At 48.3% G+C, this 24,289-nt stretch overlaps 1 long non-coding RNA gene across 1 annotated transcript; it reads right to left on the bottom strand.

Annotated features, from left to right (window-relative positions):
* Window positions 1–15,066: 15,066 nt before the first annotated feature.
* On the bottom strand, window positions 15,067–24,247 carry LOC144228336 (uncharacterized). The gene is made up of 2 exons (XR_013334166.1): window positions 24,043–24,247; window positions 15,067–15,755 (listed from the first exon to the last, which is right to left on the bottom strand). It is a non-coding gene; the product is annotated as an uncharacterized LOC144228336 (long non-coding RNA).
* Window positions 24,248–24,289: the final 42 nt, after the last annotated feature.

Genomic DNA, 24,289 nt, shown 5'->3' with positions numbered 1-24,289 from the left:
CCAGGGAGCTTTTCAAACATCTGGTTCCAAAGACAGATGGGATACATATTTGAACTTCTTTTCTGGGGACCTGTTTTCGTGATACGCGGTTGTCTCTGAGGTCTGATGGTTGTGGCGCCAAGGGACTGGGATGGGGAAAGGGCGGGGAACATTTCGGCCTTGGCGTCCCCTTCCACGGGTCTATCTGCATCTGAGCTGATGTGTGGATAAGGAGGCCTTTTGGGGACCAGCTCTGGCAGCGTCAAGTAGTGTCATGTGGAGCAAACCCAGGGGTCAGCTGAGGCTTTAGCGATGTGGAACCAAACCATGGCACATGGCAGAGAGGACAGCATCCGGAAGCTGCATTATTCGCTGGTGGGAGAAAGAGATGGGTCTCTCTTGAGGGTCTGAGCTGGTCACACAGCATATTCCCCGCTCAGGAGACCCATTATCTCTTCTGCCAGGAAGGTCTTTGGCTTGCATTATAAACCCTTGAGAATAACGAAAATATATTCTTTCCGGGCCTTGTGGCCAGAGCCAGCCCTAAAGGGCAGGACGCGGGAGCCTGTATCCAGAACGAGGCTTCTCGTCCGAAGTTAGGCAGTGAACTTGTGGTGGGTCTGAGATGAGAAGGCCTTTTGTGACCCCTTGGCTCATATTCACCTCTCCTCTGGCAACCCAGTGTGTGGATAGAAGAGGCTTTGCTGTGGCAACAACTTACACCCCCAATGTCTGTGACTTGCCCAGTATGGGTGTATTTCCCATGGTTTGGTGATGCCACAGTGGCCATGTTGGTGCGGTGACGCAGGCCCTTTCCCACCTGTGGCTCCATCCACTCGCCGTGGTCCTCTGGCTGCTACAGCAGATGGGGGGAGGTGAGTTGGAGGGTTCTCGGCTGCCCTCGAGTGCTCTGTGAGGGCTGAAACTAGATCTGTGGCCCTCCTATGAGCGAGAGGCTGAGAAGTGTGGGGGCGCCCATGGGTATTTGGGGTCCAGTGACTGTTTCTGCCACAGGGAAGGTAACGATGCTCACCACGTAAAGGCCTCTAAACCTGGACTGGCCTTTTCCGTAGTTACCCGCGGAACCCCTTTTAGTGCTGTAAGGATTATCTGTTTTAATTAAAGGGATAGGCTGTGTGAATTATGAACGTTTCATTTAATTTAAGGGAGGGAGTGTTGTGGGCTGAATTGTGTCTCCCTGGATTCATATATTAAAGCCTTAATTCCGAAGTTCCTCAGTAGGAGGTTGTCTTTGGAGACGGGGCCTTTAAGGAGATTAGTTAAAATAAGGCCTCCATTTGGGTGAGATCTAATCCGATCTGACTGGTGTCCTCATAATTAGGGCACCTGGGTGACTCAGTTGGTTAAGCAGCTCAGGTCATGGTCTCACAGTTCTGAGTTCAAGCCCCGCGTTGGGCTCTGCGCTGACGGAGCTCACTTCAGATCCTCTGCCTCTCCCTGGTTCACACACACACTCTCTCTCTCTTTCAAAAATAAATATTAACCAAAANGCCTTAATTCCGAAGTTCCTCAGTAGGAGGTTGTCTTTGGAGACGGGGCCTTTAAGGAGATTAGTTAAAATAAGGCCTCCATTTGGGTGAGATCTAATCCGATCTGACTGGTGTCCTCATAATTAGGGCACCTGGGTGACTCAGTTGGTTAAGCAGCTCAGGTCATGGTCTCACAGTTCTGAGTTCAAGCCCCGCGTTGGGCTCTGCGCTGACGGAGCTCACTTCAGATCCTCTGCCTCTCCCTGGTTCACACACACACACACACACACTCTCTCTCTCTCTTTCAAAAATAAATATTAACCAAAAAAAAAGAAGAAGAAGAAGAAGAAGAAATTTGGACACATGGAGGGATGCCAGACAGAGGAAAGACCACACGAGGCAACAGAGAAGGCAGCCACCTGCAAGCCAAGGAGAGAGGCCTCAGAAGGAACCTCCAGACACCTTCTTCCTGGCCTTCCAGCCTCTAGTACTAAAGAAAAACCAATTAACCAATTTCTTTCTGTTGTTTAAGCTGTGGCGCTTTGTCATGGCAGCGTAAATGACTAACGTGGCAGGGAGGCCACATAGAAGTACTTACGTGGGCCACAAATCCGATGCTGCATCCCACTGACCATTTTCTTGCAACTAAACTACTCCCAGAAGGCCCCTTTCCTTTTCTGCAGTGAAATGCCACCTTCTCAAGTGTCCCCAGGCGGCTAGGCCCCGGTGCCAGTTAGTTTCAAGCGTATTACTTCCTTTACTTGAGAGATCCACAAACTTTTTTCTGCACGGGGCCAGGTAGTGAGTATATTTTATGGTCAGTGGATGACCACTGTTCTTCATGTTTTCAGTTTTGTGTTTGTTTGTTTTTATAACCCTTCCAACATGTGAAAATAGTTCCTACCTGGTGGACCCCAAAACACAGGCCACAGCAGACTTTGGCCCTGCCACCTTCTCCAGAAGCCCAAAATTAGTGCCCAGAAAGGGGTCACGTTGTCTCTTGCATGTAAGTTTAGGTAGTTTGCCTGGTTCACATGACCAGGACGTGCGCCATACACTACACATGCTCATTTTAGGAACTCACCTCCTCTTGCGATATCTGGGCAAGTAGGTGCTGGGAAGGAGTCGTCCTTCATAGTGATGAACTGGAGAAGGGTCTCGGGAAAGAATTGAGCCTAAGGGGGTTGGGAGGTGCGGGGGCGCACCTGGTGTTCCTCTTTGCTGGCTCCTTCCTGTGTGGCTTCTAGTGGATTTCCAGGGCTGGTGGCAATCCACAGGTGTGGCCAGGCTCCAGGAGAGCCGTCCTGGTCATGAGTCTGCCACTGCCACTCAGTCCCCACCCTCAGATTCATCCCTGCCTTTGCCTGCACAGAACGGAGCATGGCTCAGGCACACAAATCATCTTCCCTTCAAGCCATGTTCCGTTTCTCTTTGTGAATGGCCACTCGAAAATGGGTTCTTGCTGCGTATAAAGAAAGGGCTTCCTGAAGGTCATAGGGAATAAGTCTAAATCTAGAACAGACGGGAAGCTGAATGACGCCACATTGAGGAATCATCACCATTACTCACATCTGAATGATGCACTGTCCCCACAGGTTGGAAAAGTACCCCCTGAGCTGAAAGGTGGATGGTGTCATCTGAATCAGCTCTAAAGAGCCCATTCAGAGTCCTTCCTACCTATGACCACGTCAATTACATGAGCCATTTCCACTTCCAGAATATTCAGGCCCAAGCCACAGAATCACAGAGACCTTAGGGGTCACCCAGGCCTAGGCTCAGTCCTCTGGAATTTGGGGCAGTCTTCTAAGGCACCAGGAAATGTGGGTTGTTAGAATAAGCACAAAGCAACTTCTTGGAGCAGAGTTTTTATAACTCCCTGCTGATTTTTTTTTTTTTTTTTTTTTACTTCAGACTCACATGTGTCATGTATTCAGATATAAAATCAATGTGAGTCTTGTGAGCCCAACCCTCACTGGCCTCTAGTGGTGGGTGGATGGATGGATGGATGGATGGATGGATGGATGGATGGATGGATAGTAAATGGGTGGGTGGGTAGCAGATAGTAGATGGATGGGTGGGTGGTGAATGGATGGATTGTGGATGGTAGATGGATAATGGTGAGTGGGTGGATGGATGGTTGGATGGTTGGTTGGATGGATAGTTAATGGATGGGTGGGTGGGTGGCAGATAGTAGATGGATGGGTGGGTGGTGAATGGTTGGATTGTGGATGATAGATGGATAATGGTGGATAGGTGGGTGGATGGATGGATGGGTGGAGGGAATGAGAAATGAATAGGATTGAAAATAAATGCTGAGAGGATTTAAATGACTTAGATTAGTGGATGGTTGAAGGGGACTTAAGGGAGAGGGAAATACTCCCCTAATTCAGTATTCAAATACTTAATAAACATAAAAATGAAGAGTCTGGAAGATAAATAGGGCACTAACTTTGGGCACCAACGTCCTTCATAGAGGGCAGCCAGAGAACTGCCTCCTCCTACTGTAAGTCCATCCGCCGCCTTAGAAACAAGTAATCCTAGACCTTGGTTGCGTGGCGAAGCCTTTGTCCTCATCCGCCAAATGCCCGTACATTCATTAGACTGTTTTCCTTTGGTGACCTTGTAGAGATTAAGATGAGACAACTATATATAAGAGAAGCTGGGACAGGTCTCTGGCCTCCCTCCTCCACTCACACAGTTGTTTGCTGGTCGGTACCCTGAGGACCCGACTCTTCCTAATACTGACCCTGACATACTGGCAACTCGCTATCATGTCTTGTCACCCCAACTTCCAGCTCTAGTGCACACAAAGCATCTAAAAGCTGCAATCAGATAATGCCTTTTTACGAGGCTGGTGTTCAGCCCATGGAAAGGGCATTCTCTATCTCACTCCAGCTGTCTTTCTCCGCTCTCATGGGCTGCGTCGCGTTCTCTCAAAATTCATCTGTTGAAGCCTAACCCCCAGTATGGCAGGATATGACTGTGTTTGGAGATGGGGCCTTTGAGAAGGTGATTAAGTGAAAAACCAGCAGCTGCTAAGGGAGGACCCGAATCCAGTTGGACGGTATCCTGCTAAGAAGGGGAGATTTGATTACACAGAGAGACCCCAGTGATGCAAGAACACAGAGGAAAGACCATGTGAGGACAGTGAGAGGCTGCCATCTGCAAGCCCGAGAGAGAGTCCTCCAATCTGCCAGCACTTTGATCTTGGACTCCCAGCCTCCAGAGCTTCAAGAAAAGAAATTTCTGTTGTTTACGCCGCCAGGTCGGTGAGATTTTGTTATGGTGGCCATAGCGACATAACAGCCACAACTCGCAGGTGTAGAAATAAGGGAGACGATCCAATGAGAACGAACAGGCTACTGATCAGAGCTTGCTATCACTTGTGTTTGCCAGAGACTCCGTGGCAGGTGGAGGAGTGAGAAGGCTTTACAGTGGAATGAAGAGGAAGGTTTCAGGTGTGTCCTGATTGGTTGTTGTGGGAAAGCTGGAAACAGGCTAACTACAAGGAAGGGGCATCCCTTGTGACTGGTGAGGACAGCACATCCGGCTTTTTCTGGTTGGTTCGGAGTTGGAGGCAGGGGCAGTGACTGACCGAACCCTAACGGTGTGGGCTGGTTGTTGCAGAGGGTGGGGTGGGCTTCTCAAGCTGGTTACTGCAGCGGTTGTGATCCAGCGTTCTGCTGTCTGATGTCATCCGGCCGTCGTCCACTGGTACGTTCTGTATGTCACAGGGCGGTGGGGTGCCCACTTGCCCCATTTCTCTGGCTGCGTTAGTTTCCTAGGCCTGCTGTAAGAAATCATGGACTTGGTGCCTTCCAACGACAGAAATTCATTCTCTCACAGTTCTGGAGAAGGGAGGTTTGAAATCGAGGGGTGGCAGGGCCAGAGCCTCTCTCTGAAGTTTTCTTGTCTCTTCTAGCTTCTGGTGCTTCTAGGCAGACCTTGGCATTCTTTGGCTCCAGTATCTAATTCTTCAGGGTCTGCTCCATCTTCGTGTGGCTTTCTACCCCGTGTCTTCACATGGCTTCTTCTGAAGAGCCCAGGCTCTGAATTTAGAGCCGTCTTAAATGACTGCATCTTAATTAATCACAGCTGCACACATCAGATCACATTCTGAGGTCCCAGGGGGTCATGAGTCTTGGAGGAGACACTAAACAATGCACTATACTGGTGAAGGGCCCGATTCTGCTGTCACCAAGGCCGGAAGCCTGGCAGATCCGAACTTGACATGGGGGTCTTGGGCACACCATGGGGAGCCAGCTTTGCAATGTCTTGAGATGTCCACAGTAGAGGATGTCAGGAGGTGACGGTTTGGGTAGACACTTTGGGATACTTAGTGGTGGAGGAGAGAGGAACCCATATCTGACCCCGTGAAGTGACTGGCGTGCCTGCCCCAAGGAAGGCAAACATTGAAGCAGGCCAATGTTCTGGTCACCTCCTGACATAGACTTTCCCAAAGGAACCAGAGAGAGAGAGACACCTAGGGGTGGGGTGCTGAATTTGGAAATGCCGTGCCCCAGAGGTTATGGAATCTTGATGTGACCTGTGATTCCCCACAAAATCCAGTTCAGATCTACCAACTTGTCAACTCTGTCTTTGGAACAGAATATTCTCTGGAGCTTCAGAATGTTTATCCAGCTCCAGCGAAGGTTCACATTAACCCAGTATGTTCAAAATAAATGATCTCATGCCCCAGACCAGCTACTCCTGTGCTCCCTCTCGTGGTAAAGGGCATCTCAGACTCTACTTTGATGCCCCAACCCTGGAATCAGCCTGGACCCCCCTCTCCCCTCTCCTCCCACGTGTAATCCATTCACAAAGCCTGTTAGTTCCATCCTCCAAAGATGAAGGGCTAGCAAGGGCCATCTGACAAACTCCACATGGGAGGCGTGAAAGCCACTCTTTTTTCACTCTTGCCATTCAGCAAGGTGTATGGGGGGGGGCACCTCAAACCCAGAACCATCTGCAAAATGGGAATTTGAGGTAATAGGGCAAATGAGATTAATTAGTTAATATATACATGACACCCAGTACACTCTGGTATAAGTTGCGTGCTGTAGAGGCGTTAACTATCAACCATTGCCTGTGGTTTATGCAGAAAACAAACCTAGTCAACACTCTTTTGCGAGTGTGAACAATGTCACTGACGTTAAAGAAACAAATGAGCTCTGTCTTCACTTCTGCGTTTGAAATGGGTATTTCTTCGAAGCCTTAGGGATGTGGAAGCTTTCTATCACTAACATGACGCTTTGCTTCTGGATCAGAATAGAAACACCCTGTTCAGTGATCGGCTACTATTTTTTACTCAAAAAAGTGTGCTTTTTTTTTTTTAATTCTTTCAACCTCCCTCCCCACCCCGAACAATCAGAGCAAATGCCAAGGCTCTTTGCTTTTAAGTTCATCCTTCAGAATCCTTGGCAAGTTTTCACAGAAATTCCTCCAGTGGTCAAGTTCTCTTCCATGTGAATGTACACGTCAGCCAGCATGCACACCATTAATTGTCCCCCGTGCTGACCTTTTAGTATTTCCATTGCTCTTGTGAGTGACAAGGCCACTCCTTTGTGCTCCACCTCCCACTTTCCTTAAACCTCCCGTAACAAGGAAGAAAGAGACAAAACCTCTCTTCTTTGCAATCTGTTCTTGGCCTTCTCTCCAAATACTTCTTTTTAATGCACCTAATGTCTAGCTTGCACATTGTTTTACTTTATACATACTTTGAGATCGTTGCCCTTAAAACTCCAGTCATTTTCACTCAATGAAAATGTCTTCTTCAATCCTCTGGCCTGGNGGTAGGGGGGGCAGGGGGTCCTGCTGCTGGGCATAGATGGATTTGAGCAAGTTCCTTTTAAGATCAGTCATTGACTTCCATCAGCCTCACAGGCCACCTCTTTGGACACACAGAAATCCACGTCAGTGGACAGATAGTCACGGTGCTGAGTTAAAATGTTAATCCTGTCTGTGATGGTTAATTTCTCCCTTCAACTTGACTAGCCGTAGAGCTAGTCAGAGTAAATGTTGTATCTGGGTGTGTCTGGGAGCATGTTTTCAGATAAGATTAGCGTTACCGAATTGGCAGGCACAGTAAAGTAGATTACCCTCCCCAGTGTAGACAGGCATCTACCCAATTCCTTGAGAACCTTGAACAGAACAACATACAGAGGAAGGAGATATTCTTCCCTGTTTTCCTGCCTCACTGGTTGAACTGGGACATCTCGTCTCATCTTCTCTGACCCTTGACCTGGGATTTACACCAGATGCTCCCCTGGTTCTCCTGTCTTTGAACTTGGACTAAACTGTAACACCAGGATTCCTGGGCATCTGACTTGTAAAAGGCAGATTGTGGGACATTTCAGCCTCCATAATCACATGAGCTAATTCCTCATAATAAATCTGTCTCCCTCATATACATTTGTATGTATTACATGCACACACACACACACATATGTAACATGTATACATATTCTTTTGGTTCTGTTTCTCTGGAGAGCCTCCGCTAACACACTGACCTTAGAAGGGCCACGTGTCATCTGGCTGGGAGGCACCCCAAGTTCCCACAAAGCTTTAGTTTCTAGAGCCCCATAACCGGCTGTAAGCCCTCAGAACCACCCTATCTCGACCCAGCAGTTCCACCTTGAATCTGTTCTCTCTGTCCCCTTCTCATCCCAGTGAACCCACACTCACGGGAGGTGGTCACACATCTGCCCATTTCTGCGTGTTGTTCCATTCACTTCACAGCTGTTTTCCAGCATCATTAGGACTTTGCTCATTGCCAAATATATTGGCCATTTTTCTTCCTTCTTTTTTTTCCCCCTCTGCGTCCCCAGGACCTGAAGCTGAGAGCCACGAGTCAGTCAGTCACGTGCTGTTAGGGCTGTCGCAGCGCCAGAATGGAGCGACTTAGCCACAGCCATGAACAAGGCTTTATATGGGACATTTTCCATTGGTTTCACCGGACTACCTCTAGGTAGTTGTGGACTGAATTCAGCCCCCAACCCCAATTCATATGTTAAGACCCTAACCCCCAATGTGATTGTGTTTGGAGGTAGGGCCTGTAAGGAGGTCATGAAGGATGAATGAGGCCATAATGGGACTGAACTGGTGGCCCTATAAGAAGAAGAGGGCACACCCAGGATGCCTGGCATGGAGAAAAGGCCACATGAAGGGACATTGAGAAGATGGCCATCTACCAGGGAAAGAAAGAGGCCTCAAAAACCAAGCCTTCCGACCACACGTTGATCTGGAACTCCCAGCCTTCAGAACTGGGAGAAAAGAAATGTTTGTTGTTTCATTTTTTTTTTAAGGTTCATTTCTTTTTGAGAGAGAAGCAGAACCTGAGAGGGGGAGGGGCAGAGAGATGGAGACACGGAATCTGAAGCAGGCTCCAGGCTCTGAGCTGTCAGCACAGAGCCTAAGGTGGGGGCTCGAATCCACAGACCATGAGATCATGACCTGAGTGAGGTCGGATGCTTAACCGACTGAGCCAGCCAGGCGCCCCAAGAAATGTTTGTTGCTTAAACCAGCCTGTGGTGTTTCATTATCATAGCCCAAGCTAAGACACATTCCTTTCAGAAACTCCTTCCTACCCCAGTTCTGTGACTTTCCTCTTCTCTGTCTGCCTGTTCCTTCCTGGTCTCCCCCTGGATTTCTTCTTCCCTCACCTGGTTTCTAAAGGGTGATGTCCCCATCTCCCATCCCCAGCCATCGCGCCCCCTCTCATCGTCTCAGTGAATAAGCTGTCACCATCTGTAACTCCCTGAACGTCAAATGTGGGTGCCCGTTTCTGGTGGCAAGTCTGTCAGATGCACTGGCTGTCCCACTTGATTCCTGTTCTTCAGCTCCCACATCCAACCAATTTCAGCGTCTTGTTGTTGTTTTTTTTTTTTTCCATCCCTTCACTGAGGCCACTTCCTTCAGTAACCTCTACATTGACCCTTGTCATCTCTGGTCAAGACCATTGCAACAAGCTTCTAATGAACTGGTCTCCTGATGTCCATCCTACGACCATCTGGTTATTACTCTTCCTCATAGTAAACTCTGACCATGTCACTCCCCTGCTTAAGGCCCTTCCCCGGCTTCCTGACGGCCGTCCACTAACTTCCCCACCCCTTAGCCAGAATGCAGGGCTCTGTGCAGTCTGGCTCCCCTGCCCAAGCTCAGTTCTCACTGCTTCTCTGCCTACAACTTTGTGCTTTGGCCTTGCTCAATGGCTCGTACGTTCCCCTGGACATTTGCCATCTTCTCTGCTGGGCTCCCTTTCCTGCCTGTTTTGTGAGACACTGTCAGATGCTCTCCCACCAGGGAAATCATTTTCCCCCCAATCCCCTAGGCTGGGTTGCCACATGCCTGCATTAGCCTCCTATGGCTGCTGTGATGAATTATCACAAACTTAATGGCTTAACAGCACAAATGTATTCTCTCACATCTCTGCAGGTCAGAAGTCTGAAATGGATCTTATGGGGCTAAAATCAAGATGTTGTCAGGGCCGGTCTTTTCTGGATGCTCTGAAGGGCAAACATGTCCCTGCCTTTTCAGCTTCTAGAGGCTGCCTATATTCTGGGCTTGCGGGTTTAAAACACATCACTCTCATTTTTGCCTCCATCATACCACTTGTTTTTCCTGACCTGGACCCTCATCGTTGCCTCTAATAAGGCCCTCTATGATTAGATGGGGCTCATCTGGGTAATTCAAGATAATCTTTTCCATAGCAAGACCTTAACTGAATAATCATCTCTGAGCAAAAGTTCCTTTTTAAAATTTTTGTAAAGTTTATTTATTTTGAGAGAGAGAGAGAACGTGAGCAGGGAAGGGGCAGAGAGAGGGAGAGTTTGCGGGGCTGGAACTCACAAACTGTGAAGTCACGACCTGAGCCGAGATCAAGAGTTGGACGTTTAACCGACTGCACCACCCAGGTGCCCCAAAAGTTCCTTTTGCCATAAAAAAAATAACACAGGTCTTGGGAATTAGGATGTGGAGATCTTTTGCAGGGACATTATTCAGTCAACTACATGCCCCCTTTCTGATTCTCCCATAACTGCTTATATATATTCTGATCACTTACTACGTTCGTGGATGGTTGTCTATTTCTGCATCTGTCTCGCCCCTTCTACCTTCACCTGCATACTCTTCAAGCGTAGGAGTCTTATCTTTCTCCTCTCGTAATTCCACTACCGGCTGTGCCTGGTGCTCAGCAAACATTTGTTGAGTGATAGAGACTTCATTTTGGTTTTCAGATCTAACTTTTGGCTAGACTTGGTGTGTGCTGAGATCATCCAAGAATGCAGCCAGTTCAGAGAAGAAAGGGCCCAGCAAGCTGTTGGCTCTCTTTGTATCTCTGCCCCCCTTTCTAAGCCCAGAGAAGCAACATCCACCATTCTGCAAGGAGCTGCAGGTCAGGGGTGCACAGGCAGGGAGGTCTTGCAGAATCGGGGTGAGGAAGGCTCTCTGAGGGCCCCTCCGCCCCTCACAGAGGGGGTTTGAGGTTTGAAGATGTTAGTATCACCAGTTACAGTTTTTTCATGTTGCCAAACCACACAGTTGGAGCTCGTGATTCCATTTTGACCTAACCCCCCACCCCACCCCCACCCCCACTGTGGTGTTTGGACTGTGCATTTCCTTCATTCTGGGCCAAGCCACAAGCTGTGGGTTTGGGGCCACCATGCACTCCTTGCAGGGTGGGAAGCCCACTCTGGTCTGGGGCTGTGCCCATGCACTTTGTTGACCCAGGAAATGCAAGGCTGCAAAACTGGCTGTTTGGAACCCATCACCCTTTTGCCCATCATGCTCCCAGTGGGGCTGCCATCTTGGGTCCCAAAGGTCATTAGGTCCTGCATCCCTGTTCCAGGCTGTGGTGAGGCTGAACTGAGGGAGGGGGGGCTTCAGGATGGGTCAGGAGTCAGTTTGGCAAGTCACGTACCAGCTTGAAAATAACTGGGCAAAAGATGACAGGCTTGGAACTTTCAGGTGCCAACAGAAAAGCAGCCACTTCCAACGTGGGTCTGGAAAGGAGGGCCTGAACCAACAATGACTGAATCCAAAGGCAAAGCCCACCTTTCAGCGGCCTGAGGACAGGTTTGTCAGGAGCGCAGCCGGCTTGGAAGTGCAGTGAAGGCCAGTGTATTCGTTTGCTAGAGCCGCCATAACAAAGTCACCGGCAAGACGCTTAAACGTCGGAAACATAGCCTCACGGTTCTGGAGGCTCCAAGTCCAAGATCAAGGTCCTGGCAGGTTTGGTTCCTTCTGAGAGCTGCAAAGGAGACTCTGTCCCAGGTCTGTCTACTCATCTCTGGTAGCCTCGCTTGTTCCTTGGCTTGTAGATATATTTTCCTCCCGTTGTGCGTGTCTATCTCTGCATTTCTCCCTTTTTATAAGGACACCAGTTATATTGATTTAGGGCCGCCCTACTGACCTCCTCTTAACTTCATTATTTCTACAGAGACCTTGTCTCCAAATAAGGTCACATTCTAGGTGCTGGGGGTTAGGATTCCAACATATCTTTTTTTTTGGGAGGGGGAGATGCGGTGGGGGAGCCACGCACAATTTAACCTATAACAGCCTGTCAGCTGGGAAGTAAGAATTTTCGCTCAACTTTTCCCAAAGTGACTTCTCCGTTCAAGAAAACTTTTCTCTGGACTTTGTGCGGGAGTTGCCATGGAGGAAGGGGTGGAAAGGGGCAGAGGAGCCTGAGAAAAGACACGGGAGCCTCCACATCATGATTGAGCTTCAGAGAAAAGCTTCCTGATTGCCACTGACAAGGCCACGACTGTCGGTGGCAATGACATTCTTTCCCATTCAGAATGTGACATGCCACCATTAGCCTTGACTGTGAACGATGCCTGTTTCCTTTATAGCAGCTGGTCTGCCTTGTTTTCATCTCTCTGCTGATGAGAGGGATGGCAGTCATAATCCATTCAACTAAAATGTACTTGCATCTATAAATATAGATTCACAAATCTATAAATATTTGCTTATGAATACATGTTGTGAGTGGCTGGAGATCTTAAAATAAGACTCTGTTTTGGCCTTGAGATGTCAAAAGAGACTCACATTTTTATGGTTGATGAGAAAAGTCCCAGAGGACTTTTTATTGATTTGTAAGTTTTTAAATATGCTTATTTATTTATTTTGAGAGAGAGAGAAAGAGAGCAAAATAGCGAGCAGGGAACGGTCAAGAGGGAGAGAGGGAGAATCACCAGCAGGCTCCATCTCATGGCCTTGAGATCCTGACCTGAGCTGAAATCAAGAGTCCAAAGGTTAACCGACTGAACCACTCAGGCGCCCAATCAGAGGACTTTTTAAAAGTAATGCCCCCCCCACTGCCAAATTATAATAATATAGTTTAGCAGGTCTAAAAGATTAAGAAAACAAAAAAAGGAAAAAAATGTTTCCCCAAATCCCATGACTTAAAACCAACATTTGGTATATTCTCAGAATTTTTTTCCTGTACATTTATAAAGGCATTTTAACCCTTATTGGGTTAAATGACTTATTATTTTTTTTAACTTTTTATTTTGAAATATGTTTAGGCTTGTATAGGTTACAAAACTACACAGAAAGTTTCCATGTACCCTTCCCCCAGTTTCCCCAGAGATATTATCTTTTTCAGTTTTGAAAATTGTGAAAAAATACGCATAATGTACAATTTACCGTTTCACCCATTTTTAAAGATACACTTCAGCAGCATACGTGTATTCACACTATTGTGTACCCATCACCAACATCCACCTCCGGAACGTTATTCATTTTGCAAAACGAAAGCTCTGTCCCCACTAACCACTAACCCACCACTTTCCCTCCTGCAGCCTCTGAAACCCACATTCTACCTTCTGTCTCTGAAAGGGACTGCTCTGAGCACCTCACGGAAGTGGACGCGTACAGTATTTGTCCTTTTGTGACCTGCTTACTTCACTCAGCATAAGGCCCAGAAGGTTCTCCCATGTTATAGCACGAGTCAGAATTTCCTTCCTTTTTAAGGCCGAATAATAGTCCTTTATCCAAATGGACCGCATTTTCTTCACCCATTCATTTGTCGATGGATGCTTGGGTTTCTTCCATCTCTTGGCTCTTGTGAATGAAGCTACCGTGAGCATAGTTGTGCAAGTATCTGTTCAAGATCCCACTGTCCCTTCTTTTGGATGTATACCCAGAAGTGCGATTGCTCAATCGGAGGGTAATTTTATGTTTAGTTTTCTGAGGACCCGCCATACTGTTTTCTGCGGTGGCTGGGCCATTTTACCTTCCCACCCACCGTGCACAAGGACTCCAATCTCTCCCCATCCTTGCCAGCATCAGCTGTTTTCTTTTTTTTGTTGTTGTTGTTGATAGCCATCTTCACAATAAGGATAAGATCCAGTGATAAGATCTAATGTAACCATAGCACCATTATCAAAAATATATGAGTCTTTGGGGCACCTGGGTGGCTCGGTCAGTTAGGCGTCTGACTTCAGCTCAAGTCATGATCTCATGGTTCGCAGGTTCGAGCTCTGCCTCGGGCTCTGTGCTGACAGCTCGGAGCCTGGAATCTGCTTCAGATTCTGTCTCCTCTCTCTTTGCCCCTCCCCCTCTCACACTCTGTCTCTCTCTCTCTCAATAATAAATAAATGTTTTTTAAAAAGAACATATGAGTCTTTAAGCCTTTTTTCCTTTTTTAATTGCATATACAATCTCTGTTGCCACCAGTTTTATTTGCTTAGCAAAATACAAATATTTAACAAAAGCATTTGGTCCTGTAACTAAAATCTCTCCATAAATATCGTTTTGTTTGGTGGCTTCCTAGCCGGCCGGAGGGCCGGGGCTTCCCTGCCATGAGTGGACTCCCAAGGAGGAGGGAGGAGCGCTAGAGTCGCCTGGCGGTGCTCCCTGCTCCCAGGCTGCGAGGCCAGCAGGTCTCTTATGTCCCACTGCTGACCTGCAGTGGGGATGCCGAGGGGGAGAACGGAGCCTTCCTGGTGTGCACTTGGCTCCTTTTCAACTTTTCAGTGCAATAAGCCATCAGCCTTGGAAATATCACAGTAGGAGGTCCATAGAGAACTCTTGATTTCTAACACGTGTTCTTGAGGCTCAGAAAGGAAAACAGCGGTTTGGGGCCTGCTGAGGTTTGCACGAGGTTCAAGCCGACAGTGGCTGATTGCGGGGACAGAGTTGCCTCAGCAGCGGCTGGCCTGGCTGTCACGAAGCTGGGGCCGTCGGACCTCAGGACCTCAGTGGCTACCCTCGCTGTCTGCACTCGCAGAAACACCCCTCATCTGCCCAGGGTCCTTACAACCATTACCCTGGAATCCATAAGCACAGGTTCTACCCCTCACTCCCCATCCTCCCCCAGCTCAGTTTCCTGCAGCTGCCGTAAAAATGTACCACAAACCGGGGACACCCGGTGGCTCAGTCGGTTAAGCGTCCACCTCTTGGTTTCGGCTCAGGTCACGGTCTCGTGGTTTGTGAGTTTGAGTCCCGCGTCGGGCTCCATGTGGACAGCGTGTAGCCTGCTTGGGATTCTCTCTCCCTCTCTCTCTGCCCCTCCCCACCCACTTGTGTGTTCTCTCTCTCTCAAAATAAACAAACAAACAAACAAAGGTACCACAAAATGAGTGGCTTAGAAACATTTAGAAACAAACATTTATTCTAAGTTCTGAAGGCCAGAAGTCTAAAATCAAGGTGTCCAAAACCAAAGCTCTTTAGTCTTGGGCGAACTGCTTGATCTCCCAGTACCTCACTTTGCTCATCTACAGCATGGGATGATATTAATACCAGGGGACATTCTTGGTGCTCCGTCCAGCACTCCAGGGATCCCTGTGTCCATTCTGTGCGTGTAACCCCCAGCTTCTGTGTGCTTTGTTTCTACCTGCTGTACCTGTGGCCATCAGATGCCCAGGACCAGGTCTGCAGGGGCCTGGGGTGCATGTCCCCGGAGCAACCCATAGCCCGGGGCTGACCACTGCTCCCTGGACATAATGCTAAGAGTGCTGGCCTTCCTCTGGTCGGAGGGGGGCTGGCAGCATACACACTTGCAGCTTTCCAGGCAGGTATGGGCATGCCTGGGTGGGTGATGACGGTGTCCCGGTTCGCCCTGGACTTGCCCATTTTTGCACTGAAAACCTGTGATATCAGTCTGCTTGGGCTGCCGTAACAAAATACCGCAGCCTGGGTGGCTTGTACAAGATGCTTATTTTCTTCCAGTTCTGGAGGCTGGAAGTCCAAGTTCAGGGGGCTGTCAAGGTTGTTTCTGATGAGACCTCTCTTGCTGGCTTGTAGACGGCTGACTTGTAGCAATGTCCTCACGTGATCTTTACTCTGTGCAAGTGCAGAGAGAGAGAGAGAGAGAGATCACTGGAGTTTCTTCTTAGAATGGTGCCCATTCTTCTTCTATTAGGCCTCACTCTTATGCTCTCATTTAACTTTAGTTACCTGTGTTTAAATACAGTCACATTGGGGGGTGGGGCTTCAACATAAGAATTTGGGGAAAACAATGGAGTCCATAGCATCTCCCATGAAGGCAGGTCACAGTACATTAGCAAAACACACCAGCCTAAGAGATAGCCTTTCTGGGCAATAATCTTGCCTCTAGCCTCCAGATGATGCCTCTGTGCTTGCATAGATGATGTGAGACCCTTGCCTTGGCTTCCAGAGACGCACCTGGCATGCTTGCAGAGAGGATGGGGGTTTCCAGCCCCCTCTCCCCACCCCGTGCTTCTCCCCCAGCCTGGTCTCTCCCTTTGGCTGCTGACTACATCTGCGATGATTCCGAGCCAGGGGAGTGAGTGGCAGGGGCGTCCTGGGCATTGCCCCCCTTCTGCGTGACTGGAGGAGAGGCTCCTGGCGGGGAGAGTGCACGTTGGCAAAGGGCAGGCAAATTGTGAATGAAGTAGCCTCTCAGACATCCTCATCTGGTGCCGGAACAGGCTTGCTGCCCTGGCGCCCAGCCTGTTCTCAGCTATGTGGTGCCAAGTAGCTCCTGGGCCGACACAAATGGGAATTTAAAAAAAAAAAGAAGAGAATTTCAAAGCCTGTGTCTGTGGTCCTCGCTGCCCGCTTGTTAGTTTCAAAAGCTTGAGGCGAAATATACCACTACTGTGAGTTTATAAAAGAAGCCCCAAAAAGGAGGTTTTGCCCGTATTTCTGTTTCACGCAGTCCTGCTATTTGACTTAAATGTTCTGGTACGCTTTCTCAATGGTCACAGCGGCGGTGGTCGGTGAAACCCTTCTAGATCTGCCTGTGTCAATCCTGGGAAATTGTTCCAAAGACCTTAATGATCACAACACAAGAATCTCCCTCTCTTCACCTCCTTGGGAAAGTTGCAGAACTTTCCAAGGCATCTGCCAGATTTCCCACGGAAGGTGTCCCTCACATCTGCATCCCTGACTTTCTGTGGAGCCGTCACGTTTGGAGGTGGGATGTGGATGGACCAAAGCCCAAGGGAAATGCTTTATGGCATTTCTGCTGTACTGGAAGCTTCAGGTTTGTTTCTTAACTGATAACGTCTTTCCTGGTGGATAGGAAGAGACAGAGGGAAGAGAAGAGGAAATTCCTTCTGGCCTGCAGAATAAAAGTCTGTCCCTCTGCAAGTGAAGGGTGAAGGAAAACATGTGGACATTCCATCTTGTATATTTCTGTTCATAGAGGAAGCTAGGCAGTTTCAGCTTTATTTCAGAGGGGACCCAGCCAGAAAGCTCTTAGCTGAACCTCCAAACCTCTGTTTTCTCTGGACAGAGAAGGAGGAGTTGCTGCTAACAAAGAAGGTAACTGGGTCCCTGTAGCTTATTCATTCTACTGCCCAGGCTGCCGTGGACATGTGAAGGGGCAGGACGGAGTCGGGGTGGGACAAGAGTCCAAGGGAGAAAGAAAGAGAAGGCTCTGGGCGGCATGAAGATGGGACAATTTCCTCCCACGAAACTCAGTGCTGGTTGTCGGATCTGATTTCTCCAAATGTAAATCTCCACATGAACGATGGCAAAGAAAAAAAGACTGTCATCCTGCAAGACTGCCTTGAGTTACGATTTCAATAAATCCAGGATACCATGCTTTTATTAAATCCCCAAACACCTGCAGTTTTTGTTGATATAATAGTATTACTTCACTATCATGAAAAAAAAAGATAAAACCTCTGAAATCAGAATCATTTACATCTTGAGGCACACCCAGGGAGTTATTAAAGGTCCTCTGACTTGGAAAGAGTGGAGACCATGTCCCTCAGGTGTTTCAAACCCTCCAAAGGAATTGTATCGTTTGAAATTCCTATTGTTGGAGTTACTAGTGATGTTGAGCATCTTAGGTTTATTAGTCACTTACATTTCTCCCAGAGCCTTCAGCCACATCTATTGCCTTAACTCTCCCCTAGGACAGCTTTAGAATTCTTGAGGATTATTAAGGAAAATATGAGAAGAGTGTGGTAGGGGGTGGTGTGGGGAAGATGAGAGGCAGGGAAGAAGTTCTGGAACCCAAACCCCAGCCCTGGCAACCACTTTTCCCTAGGGTTAGATTCCCTCAACTTCATTCCCACTGTTTTCCCCGAGGCCAAGTGCAGTCTCGTTAGGGGGGGCTCTGTGTTCTCCTAAGATCATTTATTTTCCCAAGGCTCTTCTCAGTCACTTCACCCAGACAGAGAGTAGCTTTAGTGCTGGATCCTGAACGTCTCTTCAGTGGAACTCCTCTGAGGACAAGTCATAGATGTTCATGGTGACCCTGTCTCATTTAGAAAGTAAAATATTCTCAGGGTGCCTGGGTGGCTCAGTAGATTGAGCGTCTGACTCTTGATCTCAGCTCAAGTCATGATCTCATGGTTGGTGGAGTTGAGCCCTGTCTTCTGTTGGCCTCTTTGCTGATGGCACGGAGCCTGCTTGGGATTCTCCCTCTCCCTCTCCCTCTGCCCCTCCCCTGATCCCTTGTGCTCTCTCTATCAAAATAAATAAATAAACTTCATTTTAAAAAAGTAGGGGTGCCTGGGTGGCTCAATCGGTTAAGCGTCCGACTTTGGCTCAGGTCATGATCTCATGGTTGGTGAGTTCAAGCCCCGCGTCGGGCTCTGTGCTAACAGCCAGCTCAGAGCCTGGAGCTTGCTTCAGATTCTGTGTCTCCCTCTCTCTCTGACCCTCCCCTGCTCACACTGTCTCTCTCTTTCTCAGAAATAACTAAAATATTAAAAAGGAAAAAACCCCAAAAAGTAAAATACTTGTATCTTAATTGGTATGAAGCAAAACATATACCCAAATCCCAGCTTGAAGATTTTTCCCTCCTGTGTGAGAATCACCAAGGCAGAGAGCTGCCTGATTCAACATTCTCAAGAATAGCCAGGCTCCTCCCCTGGGCTGTGCGGGAGCAGATGCTGCCACCAGAGCTTGGAGAGCCCTGCCCACGTCTTTGTCTCCCCTTCCTTAAAGGTTAGTGAAATGCTGGGTCCGTCCCTGAGCGATATGCCCAGTGTTCTTTTATAAGAGTATGTAACACTTCATCCTTGCTGTCATGTAGGGAAATGATCTTGGTCTAGTAGACACTACCTTGAAAACAATTCCAGTGGTCCCCAAATGCACAGATCAAATTAAGAAGCTGGCCTCTCCTGGTTTGTTAGATCAACTTAAAAACATGCAGCAAGAAGCAAGGAGAAAGGGGTGGGGCAGTTACCATAGTCAGGATAGGGTGCAAGTATGTGGGAAGGCCATCCGCCTGAATCCTGATTATGTGACGTGTCCGTGTCCTGTCTCTCGTGGCCTGCGTCAGCCTTCCTCCATGATGGCTTGGTGCCAAGGCTGAACGGGAGCTCAGCAGGAGGAAGGTGCCTGGAGTCCTCATTCGCTTGTTCTACCAGAGAGATGCAGGGGCCATTGCACTTGGCCGTGCCTGTAATTCTCCAAGCAGCCTGCTGAACCACTGTGGGTTTTACCTGCATTTCTTGGATAGAACATAAAGGATTCGGACCAGGACGTACTGAGTGTCGCAGATGGGCAGCCCACACAGGGATGGTAGCACCATCAACTTAGCGATGACATGACCCATGCCCGTGACTTGGTCTTTTCATCATTTTCTATCTGTAAGTAGCACTATTGCTAGGCCATCCTCCCCTCCTCTTCTTCCTGCTCCTCTTCCTCTTCTTCCTGCTCCTCTTCCTCCTCCCCTTCCTCCTCCTCCTCCCCTTCCTCCTCCCCTTCCTCCTCCCCTTCCTCCTCCTCTTCCTCCTCTTCTTCTTCCTCTTCCTGTTTCTCCTCCTCTTCTTCCTCCTCCTCTTCCTCCTCTTCTTCCTGCTCCTCTTCCTCCTCCTCCTCCCCTTCCTCCTCCTCCTCTTCCTCTTCTTCTTCCTCTTCCTGTTTCTCCTCCTCTTCTTCCTCCTCCTCTTCCTCCTCTTCTTTCTCTTCTTCCTGCTCCTCTTCCTCCTCCTCCTCCCCTTCTCCTCCTCTTACTCTTCTTCTTCCTCTTCCTGTTTCTCCTCCTCTTCTTCCTTCTCCTCTTCCTCTTCTTCCTGCTCCTCCTCCCCTTCCTCCTCCTCTTCCTCCTCTTCCTCCTCCTCCTCCCCTTCCTCCCCCTCTTCCTCTTCTTCTTCCTGCTCCCCCTCCTCCCCTTCCTCCTCCTCTTCCTCCTCTTCTTCCTGCTCCTCTTCCTCTTCCTCCTCCTCCCCTTCCTCCTCCTCTTCCTCCTCTTTTTCTTCCTCCTCCTCTTGCTCCTCCTCTTCTTCCTCCTCCTCCTTCTCAATCACATAACACCTCTTACAAGTTACTGACTTATTATCTATACTTAACATTTCTTATGAATTCTGTCGATGTCTCACAAGCTACTTGCTTACTCATTCTCTGTATTTCACTTTAATTTAATCCCATCCATTTGTTTTCCTGTCCTCTATAATAGAGCATAACATCCTCAAATAATATTACAGGTTCATGTTATGTCTGCTTATGGCCTACACTTCGGATGACAAATTCCCAAGATTACAAAAAAAAAAAGCGAATAAGATTTGCCTTATACTTAAGGCATCTAGACATCATCTACACTGAAGTTTCCAGAGGGGTACACAAAACTCCGATTCTCACCAGCCCACCCCCCGCATCGCTGGTGGACCCCAGGGGTTCAGGACTTATTTATATTAGAGTGTGGAGGTGGCATCTGATCAGAAAAGACAAACAGGCTGGGAATTGAGTCAGTCCAGACCGATAAGGCCCAGTGCAGAGAAGCGGATGGGATGTGTGGTGTGGTTCCTTTGACAGGAGAGAGAAATCGCATCTTCCGCGTGGTGAAGAATTCAACTTTGCCCAAAGAGAGGTCTGGCCTTTGTCCTCAGCTTCAGGCAGGGATCGCTAAGCCCTTGGGATGTCGTGTCCAGCAGGAGAGTGTTTGTTTGCCTGGAGATTTTGAGCTACAACAACGTGATTGGGGGCAGCGGGGCTCTGGGTCACTCAGTATCCTCAGACCCCCAGAGGATCTGGAGACTGAGGTCAACCATGTAAGTGGCCACCCAGGGGTCAAGTGAAGGAGCCCTGATAAAGACTCTGGACTCCAAGGTTTAGAGAGCTTTCCTGGCAAGCACTACTCTTTGGTAGCAGATTGTCACACATCTCAGCCGGGTGATTGCGGCTCTCCTGATTCCACGAGGGGAGGGCAATTGTAAGCTCTGCAGGTGGAACTTTCCTGAACTCCACCCTGTTCTCTTCCCATGGCTGATTTTTTAAAAGTTTTTTTAATGTTTATTTTTGAGAGAGAGAGAGACAGCGTGAGCAGGGGAGGGTCAGAGAGAATGGGAGACACAGAATCCAAAGACAGGCTCCAGGCTCTGAGCTAGCTGTCAGCACAAAGCCCGAACCCACGGACCGTGAGATCATGACCTGAGCCGAAGTCGGACGCTTAACCAACTGAGCAACCCAGGTGCCCCTCATGGCTGATTTTAATCTGTGCCCTTTCCCTGCAATAAACTGTAACCCTAAGGATAAAGCTTTCTGTGAGTTCTGAGTCCTTCTAGTGAATTATTGAACCTCAGGTTGGGGACTGCTCCCCACCCACCCCCAAACTTTGCAGTGCTGTTGAAACCCAGAACACTGCATAACTCAAAGTGTTTATTTGCAGGGCCAAGGGATAGACGGGGTAGCTGAGGGTCACCCTGGCTTGGGTTTCCAGGATCCCATAAAACATGGTCTGGAAACGTGTTCATATAAAATGAAAGATTTATAGATGCTGAAGGGGCCTCTTATTTTTCTGATTTAGAATTTCTGGATGTAGTTTGGTGTGTGTGTGTGTGTGTGTGTGTGTGTGTGTGCGCGCGCACATGCAAACATGCACTTGAGGGGAACTCCCCACTCTAATCCTGCAGGAAAACAGGGGCATAAAGCTGCGTGTATCTGGTAGTTGCACTGCACTTAGGTTTGTCATATTCCAACTGCAGGAAATCAAAGACATGGAGAAAATCTTGAAAGGATTTTGGGCAGGGGAGAAGATACCCCTTACCCACAGAGGAAAAAGTATAAAAATGACATTGGATTTCTGTCCAGAGACCAGGCAAGCAAGAAGAGAGTGGAGTGAAATACTTATAGTGTTGAAAGAAAACCCACCAAACAAGAATTCTGTACTCGGCAAGATGATCCTCTGAAAGTGGAAGGGGAAGGGGAAGGAATCAGGAGAAAAGATAAATGAAGGTAAAATAAAATATTGTGTAGTTTTCTTATTCTTGGTTGATCTAACAGATAACAGTTTGTTCCGAGTAATCACAGTGACAAGGTACTGTGTGATCAGAGCTTATGGAGAAGTGAGATGACACTGAAGTGTGAAGGCAGGGGAAGGAGGCGAGGGGAATGCCAGGCTGGGCGGGATCCATACTGCCCACCATGTGGTAGAGGCTTGCTCGAAGGTGGATCTGGATCAGTGCTGAATGTTGATTCCAAACTCGAGGGCAACTAGTAAAGAAATTTTTTGAAGGCATAAAAGTGATAGGCTAAGAGAGGAGACAAAATGGAATCCTATAAAATGCTCCACTGAAACCAGAGAAGGCAAAAAAGAGTGAAAGACAAAAAAAGAAACAAAAGACAATGAACAGAAAACAGCCAGAGACAGGAAAGATGTATTGGTTCAAATATATCACTTATCACTATCAACATCAATGGTGCATGAATTCAAAAAGAGAGACTGTTGGAGTGGATCAAAACACAGCACTCAACTATACGTTGTCTACAACAAACCTACTTGAAATGCATAACTGGATGAAAAGTAAAGGGATGGAGAAACATGTATCATGCTAACACTAACTGAAAAAAAGCGCAAGTAGCTATATTCATTATCAAGGCAGACTTCAGAATGAGAAAAATCACCAGTGGTTTCCAGCAGTTTCAGAGGAGAGAGGGAGGTAGGAGGTAGGCACAGGGGACTTTTAAGGCTATAACACGATTCTCTACTATGCTGTAATGATAGATATGTGACACTATGCATTTGTCAAAACTTACAAAACTACACAATCCAAGGAGCGAACCTTAATGTAAACTGCGGCCTTTAAAGTTGGTAATAGTCACTACTGGCTTGTCAGTTGTAACAAATGCACCACATTAATGCAAGGTGTTAATTAATAGTCAGTGGATGACCCTTCATGGGGAAGGCAGAGGTATAAATGTGAACTCTGTACTTTCAGCTCGATTTTTCTTCAATAACCTGATTGGGGCACCTGCGTGGCTCAGTCTGTTAAGCGTCTGACTCTTGGTTTTGGTTCAAGTCATGATCTCACAGTTCATGAGTTCAAGCCCTGACTTGGGCTTCACGTGGGGCCAGCTTGGGATTCTCTCTCTCCCTCTCTCTCTGCCCCTCCCCTGCTCTCTCTCTCTCTCAAAATAAATAAACTTAAAAAAAAATAATAATCTAATTCAAAAGAAAAATGGCAGCAACTCTCGATGCAGGCACTTGGCCACCTTCTCCCTGCACCAGCCTAGTCAGAGCCTCTGTTCTCTCTGTACCCGGAGCCCTTGCACCTTGGGTCCTGGCAGCCCTTGGGAGCCCCAGACTGGCTTTGGTTTGTTTCCTTCTTTGGGTAAAGGGACTGAGAGCAAGTTACTCATAACAGAGTCCCAGGGGATAGACAGCGAGGCTCTGAGCCTGGGTCTGCCAGAGCGAGGTGTGGTTTCATGAAATGAAAGGAGGCAATTGAGCTGGAAGAGCGCCCTGCCTCCTCCGCAGAGACCCGCTTCTGCTAATAACACGCTGGACTGGAGACACTTGCTGGGGCAACCTTGGGACGCAGGAGCTGATGACGGAGGGCCACCTGAGGAAAGGAGCTTGGGTTGCCGTGTCACTGCTGGAGCAGAGTCACCCCCTTCCGGGAACACTTGGATTAAACAGACATTCTGGCTTCACAGAAAACCCAGGGACTTGTAAGATGCTACCGGTATCAATTGATTTCTCCTGAGTTATTAGCATTGGAATCTTGGTCTCTTAGTTAATACCTTTGGGGATACCTTTCAGTCCTGGGTCCCTACAGACCCACAGTGACCACACACAAGGAGAGAGGGAGCCTCAGAGGAGGAAGATTGTGGGAACTTTGTGGATGGGACCACTTCTAAACAGAAGGAAATTGTAACCAGGAGAATGAGCCTCATCCGGGGACAGCCCCCACCCCCTCCATCTGACCTGACTTGTTCTTGCGCACAGAGAAGGACCTGGCCTGGTCCTGCTTTGACGCCCGAGGTTTGCCGTAGGGCCACGTGGGTCTGCGTGGCCGAGTTTCAGTCTGGGCTCAGCCCTCCCACCTCCCGCAGTGCCTCTGGAAGTGCGATCATGGTCTAGTTCAGAGCAAAGTTAGTGAGAACCGTTTTCTAGAACCTGGCTGGCCTCCCCTCCCCCAGCCCAACTGATCAGCCTGTTTACCATAGAGACG

This window comes from Crocuta crocuta, unplaced genomic scaffold (genome assembly GCF_008692635.1).
Source record: "Crocuta crocuta isolate KB4526 unplaced genomic scaffold, BGI_CrCroc_1.0 scaffold369, whole genome shotgun sequence".
Classification (NCBI taxonomy): Eukaryota; Metazoa; Chordata; class Mammalia; order Carnivora; family Hyaenidae; genus Crocuta; species Crocuta crocuta.
This window is presented reverse-complemented; position numbering and strand designations above follow the sequence as displayed.